The sequence below is a fragment of the Podarcis filfolensis genome, assembly GCF_964270895.1.
Source record: "Podarcis filfolensis genome assembly, chromosome: 4".
In the NCBI taxonomy this organism is placed as follows: Eukaryota; Metazoa; Chordata; class Lepidosauria; order Squamata; family Lacertidae; genus Podarcis; species Podarcis filfolensis.
In genome coordinates, this window is record NC_139607.1 from 82,093,993 (window position 1) to 82,105,904 (window position 11,912).

The 11,912-nt window shown below is 45.0% G+C and overlaps 1 long non-coding RNA gene across 2 annotated transcripts; it reads left to right on the top strand.

The window, feature by feature from the left end:
• The first annotated feature begins 655 nt into the window (after window positions 1-655).
• LOC310760610 lies at window positions 656-10,743 on the top strand. 2 transcript variants are annotated; one of them, XR_014547058.1, is made up of 4 exons: window positions 656-818; window positions 1,084-1,163; window positions 3,087-3,169; window positions 9,023-10,743. It is a non-coding gene; the product is annotated as an uncharacterized lncRNA (long non-coding RNA). The 2 variants fall into 2 exon arrangements; XR_014547059.1 differs by lacking the exon at window positions 1,084-1,163.
• The last annotated feature ends 1,169 nt before the right edge of the window (window positions 10,744-11,912 follow it).

Sequence of the window (11,912 nt, forward strand, 5' to 3'; positions counted from 1 at the left end):
ACTTATAAAATTGCAATTAAAACTTTCACTGATGAAACACACCAGCTTATCAGTCAAATCACCCCTCATTGACATTTACACAGAGGGAGCTTGCCAAACTTTAAATGGCGTTAAATTTAGCTCAGGTTTTTGGCCACTTCACACAGTAAATTCACCAGCTTGTCTACATTATTAAATAGACAGTGTATTGTAATAGACACAGATTGTATCTAGCATGCCACTTTCAAGCAAGAAACTGTGTGGGTCTTAAGGTGGCCAGCTAGGTACTCGACACAGCATCGGGGCAGACTTGAGGGCTGGACAGGGGAGGTTGCTGTGGTGTGTAGAGATTATTTTTCTCTCTCCAGCCTTTCTGTCCAGCTGAATGGGGATCTAGAGAGTTTGTTCCTGCCATTGGGTAATCGGGACAGATTAGGGATTCTGGTTTACTGTCTGCCTCGCTACCCAGCAGTCTCCCTGTCTGAGCTAGCAGACCTGGTATTGATTGTGGTGTTGAGAGCTCTCAGAAGCTGGTTCTGGGAGACTTCAACTTCCATACCAAGGTGATTGGTTCTAGGGCATCCCAGAACTTCATGGCTGCCATGTTAACCATGGGGCTGCCCCAATATGTCACCAGCCCAATGTCCCACTCTGGATCTTCTGTTTTCGACTGTGTGGACCCTGCACTTGTCATCTGAGGCCCTTCTCTACATTCTCCCTGAGAGGTCTGGAGGGTGACAACATGAGAACAGGCCTTTTCTGTGGTGGCTCCCTAACTCTGAAATGCTCTCCCTAGAGAGGCTCGCCTAGCACAATCATTACACATCTTCAGGTGCCAGGTAAAAATATTCCTCTTTCCTCAGGCCTTCAAACCTTTAAGTAATCTATGGCCTGTTAAATATAGTGGAGAACTGTTATTATGATTATTTTATTACGCTGTGTATTATTATGCTATGTGTTATGTTTTTATTATTAATTATGCTCTCTAAATTATATTTTTTATGTTGTACTCTGCCCTGGGATCTTTGGATATAGGGTGGTATACTATTTGTAATAATAATAATAATGTGAAATTATGACTCGACACCATCATGTTCATTCTAGTAATACAAACACCAATCACAGGCTAAACTGAAGGTCACCTGAGATACAGTGCTACTCCGGAATACGTCCTGTTGCACTCAGTGGGGAATATTTCTGATTAGATATATATAAGGTTGCTTTGTTACTTGACTTTAACCCAGTTTTGTCCCACTCAAATCAGCACTCTAATATGGAATGAGTTTGGCAACACACAGCAGCTGATGTTTATAACACTATATAGATCCTCAGTGCTATATTTAGTGTCCTAATCATCCAAATGCTGACAAATTTGTAGGCTATATAAAATGGGAAAGACTTTTCTTCTCTTAAAATGCTCCATTCAGCACATTATCTTCACTAGGCAGCCTTTGTGCCTTAACTTATTGATTTATTACTGACTCAACCCTAAAGTGTATATTACTGCAATGTTGTAGGAAATGCTTCTCCTTGTTATTTTCACATACTGCAGTATACATGTGTTAAGGAAATGTGGCTGACGTAATTTACATTGCTCCTTCCAAAAAACCCCCCACTGTTTTAGAATGGTTTTGTTAGAGGTTGGGGTGGAATTCCATTTCGCTTCCCACATTACTTGGGTAGTATGGGAGCTGCTGCTGTAAAATTATTTCCCATGCTGCCCAGGTAGCATGAGAAGTCCTAGGCAAGGCACACTGTGGCTCCTTTCCATGGCAGTGTTGACCAAGCCAAAATGTTAGGAGGAGCTCCAGAACAGAGATAAGAAGAACAAAGGCAGCTCTAGTCCAGCACCCTGTTTCAAACCATGGCTGGGCAGATGGGTAAAACCTATTTGGTGTTTTGCAACTTTCTGACTAGTTGCAGGACCTTAGCCAGACCTAGCAGAGTAAACGCAGAATCCACGGAAGCAATTGGCAACTTGGCTGCAGACAGGATAGATGAAGCAGAACCAGGAACTTGTAGTTAGGTGTTTATTATATACAGTGGACTATTTACAGGAACGGAACACGGATCTTTTGCTAGCTCTCTCTGACACGACTCACAACTCCTACACTCACTGACACACTGAACCACTGAACACTGAAATACTGAACTATCACATTCCAGTTAGTAGGCCATTAATTATCACTCCCTTGAGAGAGCTTGACCAATCAGGGAGCTGTCTCCATGCCTCTGTTATCACCAGGCAGACTAACTCCTTCAGATTGCCTTCTGGCTGTCTGCCAAACCTTAATTGACTCTGTATGAGTAGCTGCACGTACACAGTTTCCCAACATCTGGGAAGTCCCAAAGCAGGGCATGAGGGCAGTAGCTCTCTCCTGTTGCTCTACAGCAACTTGTATTTAGTGGATGAAACTTTTTGATCTGGATGTTCCCTATATCTGTCATGAATAGTTGTCACAGATATACCCCATATCCACAAATGGGTTCCTCCTAAATGACTTGGGTCATTACATTATCCAGGCAGAGTTCGCATTCCATCCAGGGCCAGCCCTACCAATAGACTGAGACAAACACCTCAGGCGGCAGATAACGGTGGTGGTGCTATTCTCCTATATTGTTTCAAAGCCTTTCCTGGGCCCCTTAATCTGGCCTGCTATCTCAGGTGTGGCAAGAGGACACCACACCACCACCAGTTTTGCAGCCAGATTTAACTGCAAGTTCTGTTGGCTTCTGTTCGTGGAACAGGGAGGGTGTCTTTTGCCTCAGGCGGCCATTTTGTATTGGGCAGGCCCTGATTCCAACCACGAGCATGATGAGATGTAGGAGCCATAGACACTAATGAGATGCAGGTGACTGCTCTATGAAAAGTAAAAAAAATTATCCACCACAGTTGGAGACACTTAAGTTTATCTACTGCTACCTTCCCCCCTGCAGCTCTGCCAGTTAAGGAGCTACTACTAAATAGCTATTCCAACTACAAGGCACCTTCTCTGATCCCCCACCCCTGGAAAAAGCTCTAATTACAACAACGTGTTGGAACTGAGCGATCAAAGTGTTCAAGTCCACTAATCACCATTTGACATGTTGTCTTTTATCTCTTCAAGATCACTTTCATCTGTTCATTAGAATCTTTTGACTCTGAAATCTCCGAGGGTCCTGCTGATGTCCTTTTCCCCACCGGTTCAAAGTACAGTATGTTGCACCAGAACAGATGGGACTCATTAGCTGTAGCCCACTGTAAAGCGAAGGCAGGAAAAAGAAAAGACCCCCAGGGACCCCTTACCTCCAGAGCTCCTACAGGCTTTGCGGCTGTCTGTTTGGTACGCCACCATCCCTTTTGACCAACATTATCGCAAACAGTTTTGTTTGCAGAAGTGGTTCCTCTGATCTCAGCTAATGGTGTGCCCACAGCCATGCCACCCTCTAGTAATTAGCTGGCTGTTGTCATGGAGACGACAACAGCTCTGTGGTGTCTTGGGATTCTGGTCTTCAAGTACACCGCAGACCCCAAGATGTGCTGATCTTGAATTTCAGAGGAAGGCGAGGAAGCATTCTGGGGCAAATATAGCAGCAAAGATCTACGCTTGTAAGCGGCACCTGGAATGCTTGGATAGCTCAGTTGGTTAGAGTGTGGTGCTGATGACACCAAGGTTGCAGGTTCGATAGCTGTGTATTCCTGCACTGCAGGGAGTTGGACTTGATGATCCACAGGGTCCCTTCCAACTCTACAATTCTGCGATTTTATGCTTTTATATCTTCTCCACTGATGGATCTTAGTGGCACTGTTTCAACCTATGAATGCCTGCTGAGAATCTTTCTATGCTGCCAGACTTATGAAAACAATTAAGAAAATATGTTTCCATAATAGTGGGTGGTCTCTGATTTTAAATATTTATGTGAGTTGGGGTTTTTTATGATATAGCGATATATAATTTTTTTTAAATAAATAAATAAAGGCTATATGCAACCTTCCTATTCAGAGGCAAGAGGGTTGAGTGAATATCAGTTGCTGGAAGCAAGGGCAGGAAAGGACGATGACCATCATTTCCTGCTTTGGGGCTTCTCTGTGTCATCTTCTCTGGCCACAATCCTCATCCAACCTCAAAGAAAGATGCAGATAGGGAAGAGGCGCCTCTCCTGGACAGAGGTAGCCTAATTCCTGTTGTCTATGCTCTGGTAACCTCCAGGTTAGATTACTTCAAGGCATTATACACGGGACTGCCTTTGAAAATAGTTTGGAAACTGCAGCTGGTGCAGAATTTGGTGGCCAGGTTGCTCACCGGCGCAAGAAGACCTGAGGACATCCCACTGGTCCTGGCCTGGCTGCAGTGGCTACCAATTAGTTTCCGGGTCCAATTCAACATGCTGGTTTTGACCTATAAAGCCTTATGTAGCTTGGGGCCCCAGTACCTCTGTGCATCTCCTCATCTGAACCATCTCGGACCCTTGCAATTGTCATCTGAGGCCTTTCTTTGTGTGCCCTTTCCATGGGAGGTCCACGGTGTGGCAACACAAGAACAGGTTTTTTCTCTGATGGCTCCCTGCCTCTGTAATGCTCTCCATCTCAAGTTCATTTGTGCCCTCTGTGATGCCTCATTCAGGTATAAGGTAAAGGGACCCCTGACCATTAGGTCCAGTCATGGCTGACTCTGGGGTTGCGGCGCTCATCTCGCTTTATTGGCTGAGGGAGCAGGCGTACAGCTTCCAGGTCATGTGGGCAGCATGACTAAGCCACTTCTGATGAACCAGAGCAGCGCACGGAAACGCCGTTTACCTTCCTGCCAGAGCAGTACCTATTTATCTACTTGCACTTCTACTTGCTTTCAAACTGCTAGGTTGGCAGGAGCAGGGACCGAGCAACGGGAGCTCACCCTGTCACGGGGATTCAAACTGCCGACCTTCTGCTCTGCAAGTCCTAGGCTCTGTGGTTTAACCCACAGCGCCACCCGCATCCCCATTCAGGTATAAACCTGCATCCTGATATTATTCTGAAGTGCCTTAAACTCTACCCCTTCGCATCCCTGGCTGTCCCTAGTGGCAATGGGGGGACAAACATCTTAACCGCCAGGACCTCCCTCCTGACTGTTCTATCCCCTTTCTTAAAAATGAGTTCTACCAAAACCAACAGGGCATATCCCCCTAGGAAATAAGAATTTGGAGTGGAACGTTAGCTGCAGGAGCCAAGTATTTATCAAATATTTTCCCCAGTAACATGAAAATCTTTGGGGATCCTTCGAACTAACGAGGAGTAATTTCCCTCCTTCAAGTATCTGACTGTTAAATCAAAACCCAAATTTTGTTCACAAGCTAATGTTCTGCTTGTAGTCGTATCGTCTGTTTGCGCAATCCAATTTCACTGCTGAAATACAGTTGAGAATTTAAAGTGCTGCTCTGCTTGCTCTCCTGACTCTGGGATTCCTTGTTCAGGCAATAGCCTATTATGGTATGTGGCGGTTTGGGATGTTTCTTCTTCCTTTTCCCAAAGTCTTCTTCTAATGTAAATAGCAATTTTGGCTCAAGCCAATCAAATGGGAATTCAGGGCAAATGATACCTGCACAGCGAGCCAGGTGGGAGAAATTTTAGTGCACAAGAGCAATGTATCAGGGAGAATGAAAGAAATTTTGCTGACAGTTTCACCGAATACAGCAAAGATGCATCCAAACAAAAGGAAATCCAGAGAATTATGAAGGGGATGAGATATTGATTTGGGGGAACAGAGTAAATATATACATATAAGAGTGGTATGTTGGATGTATTGAGAGACAGGGTTAAAGTGGTACCTCAGGTTACAAACACCTTGGGTTACAAATACCTCGGGTTACAGACTCCGCTAACCCGGAAGTGTGGCGAATTCCATTCCTCCCGTGCTGCAGATGTGTGGGACTGTTACATGTCACATGTCTGTTTACATTCCAGCACTGATTATTGGGTTTTGTGAGAGGAAAGGGAGATACGCTGTTTCCGCTCTGTATAGCTATTGCTTTTGCAGTTCTCTCTCCGAGGAAGAAAGACAGAGAGAGAAGCCATGTTTTTCTTTGTTCTGTTATGTTTGATGTAATTTGCAATAAATTAGGCTTAGATGTTACTCCTCAAGGCTAAGCCTCTGTTTGGACTCTGCTAGTCGAGTGCTCATGTCCTTGGATCTGGGTCACATCAGCGTGACAAGGGTACCTCGGGTTAAGAACTTTACCTCAGGATGAGAACAGAAATCGCACGCCGGCAGCGGAAGGCCCCATTAGCTAAAGTGGTACCTCAGGTTAAGAACGGTTTCAGGTTAAGAATGGACCTCCGGAATGAATTAAGTTCGTAACCAGAGGTACCACTGTACTTGCTTTTTCTGGCAGTGCAGTGCATTGAGTAATGGAAACATCAGGCCTGCTATTCTTCGAGAGTATGAAAGCAAACAATTTGCTGCTTCTCATACTTGGACTTCTTTGCCTAATTATATCCAGATGATATCAATTTTTTTCTGTCTCTCTTAAAGTCTCTTGTATCCTTCCTTTTGGCTTACTCACCCCCCTCTGAAACTAGGGTCACATTGACACAACACATTTAAAGTGCTATGATAGGTAAAGGTAAAGGACCCCTGGGAGGTTAAGTCCAGTCAAAGGTGACTAGGGGGTTGCGGCACTCATCTCGCTTTCAGGCCAAGGGAGCCGGTGTTTGTCCACAGACAGCTTTCCAGCTCATGTGACCAGCATGACTAAACCACTTCTGGTGCAATGGAACACCGTGACAAGTGCCAGAGCGCATGGAAATGCCGTTTACCTTCCCTATTTATCTACTTGCACTGACATGCTTTCAAACTGCTAGGTTGGCAGGAGCTGGACAGAGCAACGGGAGCTCACTCCATCACAGGGATTTGAACCGCCGACCTTCTGATCGGCAAGCCCAAGAGGCTCAGTGGTTTAGATCACAGCGCCACCCGCATCCTGCTATGATACCATACCCCCCAAGTGCCCCTATTTCTCACGGACAGTTCTGGAACTATGAAAGCCATCCCAACTTTTGATTTGATCCCAGAATGTCCCTATTTTCCCTGCCACTGCTGCCAAGCTTGGGGAGGAGAATGAGCTGGTGCTCTTCCCAAGAGATGGCAGCGGCGGGGGCTGTGAGAGAGCTTCCCATGACTTCTACTTGGCTTCCGCTGCCAGCCGCCAGTGTGGTGTAGTGGTTAAGAGCAATAGACTCGTAATCTGGTGAACCGGGTTCGCGTTTCCGCTCCTCCACATGCAGCTGCTGGGTGACCTTGGGCTAGTCACACTTCTCTGAAGTCTCTCAGCCTCACTCACCTCACAGAGTATTTGTTGTGGGGGAGGAAGGGAAAGGAGATTGTTAGCCACTTTGAGACTCCTTCGTGTAGTGATAAAGTGGGGTATCAAATCCAAACTCTTCTTCCTCCTCCTCCTCCTTCTCCTCCTCCTCCTCTTCTTCTCCTTGGGCAGCTCGTAGTGGCTTCTGGAGAGTGGGTGAGGAGGAAGAGAGGCTGCCGTCGCTGGGGCCCAGCCCCACATGATGCGCCAGCTCTGATAGATAGGCAGAGGGCAGGGCTGCCCTGGGCAGGAAGAAAGGGGAAACGGATTGCACGGAGTGTTGATTTTATTTATTTTTTAATGCTTCGTGCGTCTGCATCTAGTCTTTCCCCTTTCTAAAATTTATTTGTTGGCCTTTGTTTTTCGTTTTGTAAATCTACCAAAGAATAAAATATAATCGGGATTAAGGGGTTTTCTTAGGAAGGTGGTGGAGTGTGCGCGCTATATCTTGTTGGTGTAGTGATTGTGGCATTCATGCTTCTGGGGGCGAGGACACACACAAAATGGGGGTCAATTGGAGGGGAGTGATAAATGTCTCTATTTTATCTGAGGAATGTTGGAGGGTATTTTAAACTATCACAACATCCCTTAAAGAATTCTGGGAGCTGTAGTTTGTGTTAAGGGTGCTAAGAGTTGTTAGGAGCTACCTATTCCTGACAGAGATACAAATTCTCAGAGTGGCTTAAGAGCCACTCCCCCTTTCATGTGAAACTCTGGAACTCAAGGCAGCATACATAGAGTTTTGGGATGGCCTCCCATCCAGGCACTGACCAGAACCATGCCTGCTTAGCTTCAGCAAGATGGCTGCATCCTGTGCCCTCAAGCCACCTTTTCACTTAGCAAACTTTGCACTTTTGCTCCTCCCCATCTCTTCCCCTCACCCAACACCTACTGTTCATGCATTAGTTTCAGTCAGGACCTTTGTCGTTTCTTCAAAGTGCTCAGAAATGTGCCCTGGTTCACAATCAAACAGTGCAACATTTGTATTTTCATTAAAATAGCTGCATTTTTAGATTTTTGGGGGGAAATATCGGCAAAACGAAACAAAGGACAAGTGGAGTGCTTTGGGAAATAAATTCCTTGGAAGCACAGTACGATTCATATTTCTTCTACCTGAAGGTATATCCGTTTTTTAAAATAAGTTTTTCTAATTATGTGATTGCTTGAAGATACAGAAATGTTAAACCAAAACCCTCAGTTTAATTAGAGCAGTCTCACTGAAATTTAATGTTGTGTCTAAAAAAACTTCCCAGCTGTTTCTGAAATGCCTGGGATGAGTTTTTGAAGGTGTGTTGTTGTTGTTGTTGTTTTGCCACGCAAGTAGACTTTTGTGATCATGCGAAATAGAGCTCTTTTACACATTTCATTTGTTGTTCTAGGCAAAGCAAATGAGATTTCTCTTTTAATTTCATCTCAGCGCCTTTTAATTAAAAGTCTCAAGATTTGTTTTCTCTTTGAAAAAATTCTGATACAGAAGAGTTCTGGTAAATCATTCAATGGAGCTTGAAATTTTTCCAAGCAATGAATAAATTTGTAAATGCTGATGGCTCCAGAATGCTAAATATATAGCTGGTATATATTTAAAGTTGAAAGCTGGGTGAGGGGAACATTTTAAATGTTTCTCGGGGGAATATTAGTAAAAAGTACCAATTAATTCTGGTGATTAGTTTTCTTTTCCTCTGATACCATATTTTCCTTCATTAATGCCTCCTTTTCATTCTTATAGGAAGGATATTAAAAGCTTCCTGAAGAAGCAGTCTCCTTTTTGGGGGGGGGGGGTTGAGCCATTTCCTGATCAGCTGGTGAAGCAAGTGGGAGTAGGGAGATTGTCTGGAGGGATGTAAGTCTCCCCTTCCCATGATCTCTTCCCTGGCCAGCAATGCCCAGCTGGTTGGGATTGCTAGAATCCATCTGCCTCAGGAGGCAACAGAGGAGTGTGCCTTTGGCGGTAAAGTCAAACTGTTGGAAGGTTACAGTGCCTGCTGTGGCTGTAGAGACCGATAGGGGAGAGACATGTTTTGTTGCAGCTGGGGAAGATGAAGGTGTCCGGTTGTGCTGCTTCAGATTCACCATGACATTTCTTCTTTCTGCACTCCTTCCAGAGGTCATTCCTTCCCTGGTCATTGCTGTGGCTACATGACCTGACTGTCTGTCTCGAGACTGCCGTCGTCTGCAAGGGATTCCCACACAGTGGGGTTAATGTTGCCAGCCTTCGTGCCACATTTGCAGATGTCTTTGCAACACAGATTTGGTCTAGCTTCCCCTAGAGCAAACCATGGAAGATTCTGCCATTCTGTGGACATGACTAAGCCAGCATAGATGTCGCTGAGACAGAAGTGTGAACAAGCTGGGAATGGGGGCTTGTGAGAGCGCATCTTGATTGGAAACTCAGTCCTGCCATGTGATGCATGGAAGGCATGGAGCATCGCTCCTGGCGATGGGGAGAACCAAACTTAAAACTGGAAAAATGAGAAACGGAGAGAAACTGAAATTGACAGATTCACCCACCCTACTTCCACCATCTTTGGTTGTGGCCCCACCTGCGCAGCACCCAGAAGGCTATTTGTGGGAAAATGTGGTCCTCTGTATGAAAATGATTTCCCACCTTTGCTTCTGTCCAAAATGGTTTCACCATTTCCTTTTTAACTCTGCATTTGTGATCAAGACGTAATTGTGGGCTCCTGTTTTGTAATGTCTGCCTTATCGGTTCACATTTGTAAGGCTTAGGGAAGCAGTGTCGGTCACTGACTATGTCTTCGAACAACCCCTGCTAAAATTGCCTCCTGGCCCTGATGCCACCTGCCATGATTACATTAAATGTATTACCATAAAAGCTCGGAGTTAAAGAACACTTTGAGAAGAGAGGGAGTGTTTGTAACAGACTTCAGAATGCTCATGGCCATTGACTCATTAAATGTTCTTAGCTCATTAACCATCTTGGGGTTTGCCCCCCCCTTCTCTCTTTTTAATTGATTGAGAAGCCAATTAAAATAAACATTGTGCTATCTCATTAGGAGTGTTAGTTTGGGCATTTTGAAATGTTTGCTACTGTTTCTCTCAACCGTAGGTAAGCTGGGTGCCATAAAATTGACTGGTACCTTGAGCCTTGCAGCAGCAAGAGCAGAAATTGACTCTGGCTGTAAAGCTGTGGTGCATTTCACTGTTGGAGTGTTGTGGGTATCAAGGAGTTAAACACTCTGTGCTCATTGGGAATGCTGACTCAACAGCATGGGTTGACTAAGCATCACAAGACATGGGGCGTTGCCTAATTGATCCATTGCCAGCTAGTCTAAAGAGCCATGGTTGACTTTAGTTGGTAGGGGTGTGAAGAGATGACGGCTTCTCCCCAGAATGTAATTCCACCTGTAGGCTGTGTATCCTGAATGTAACAAGACGGCTTTACAATGCTGCAAGACTGTAACTGAATAAAGCCTTACTGAAAATCCAGCTTGAGTCCTGAATGCTTCCTGGGTGGCTCTCGTACTTCTCAACCTCCATGTCTCTCTGGAGGGGTGGTAAGATCTCCAGCAAGATTACAGTGGTTCCACCTGAGCCTTCTATTGTTGACAACCCACTCAGATGAGAGGCATATCTGTCCCAAGAGAGAATGGAAGAGTGCTCCATTGCGGGTGAAGTCAAACCATTAGAAATACCAATATGGGAGAGACATGTTAAGTTGCAGCTGGGGCAGATGAAGGCATCCATTTGTGCTGCTACAGGTGCACCATGGTGTTTCTTCTCTCAGTGGTCATTTCTCCTCTGCTGACTGCTGTAGATACATGACCTGACTGTTTGCATCCAAGCACTGTGGTCATCTGCAAGGGATTCCCTTGGGTTAATGGGTTAATGTTGCCAGCCTTCATGTCACGTCTTCATAACACAGAGTTGATCTGCCAAGCCTGGTCCCTGAAGCCAGCTCTCCACAAAGCACATCCTTGCGAATCCTGCCAACTTCCATTCTGTACAAACACAAACCCCCGTGTTGCAAAATGTGATAATTACAAAAATGCAAACGCAACATGCAGTATGATGTCATTCAAATTATACGAATAAGCCACTTCAAAATAATATACATATCATACACCACACCTCACAAAATATACAAGTAACTGTAAGTTGTTATATGCATCAGAGTCAAACAAAGGTTCAAACAACCAATGAATAGCGAGGAACGCCAAACCGTCTCTCAAAGGAAGACATCTCACAAAAGTTTCAAAGGAATGTACCATCTACATTATCCAGTGAGCACTGATCCACTAGTATTATCTTCACTAGTATGAAGATTTCATTGATAATTATTTGCTGATGAAGACTTTATTCCCAAACAGTTGAACTATTCCGGGTGCACTGTCCTTTTGAGACTTCAGAGAGACATCTTCCTTTGAGACTTTTGTGAGACGTCTTCCTTTGAGAGACGGTTTGGCGTTCCTCGCTATTCATTGGTTGTAACCACTGGTCCTGTTAGCTAGGGATTATGGGAATTGTAGTCCCAAACATCTGGAGGACCGGAGTTTGCCTATGCCTGCTCTACAGTGCTTTCAGGTGCTTCTGTCCTCTACACAGGAATGTGCTCCATGTCTTCTTTATCACGGACTACAAGGAGATCCTTCTGCTAA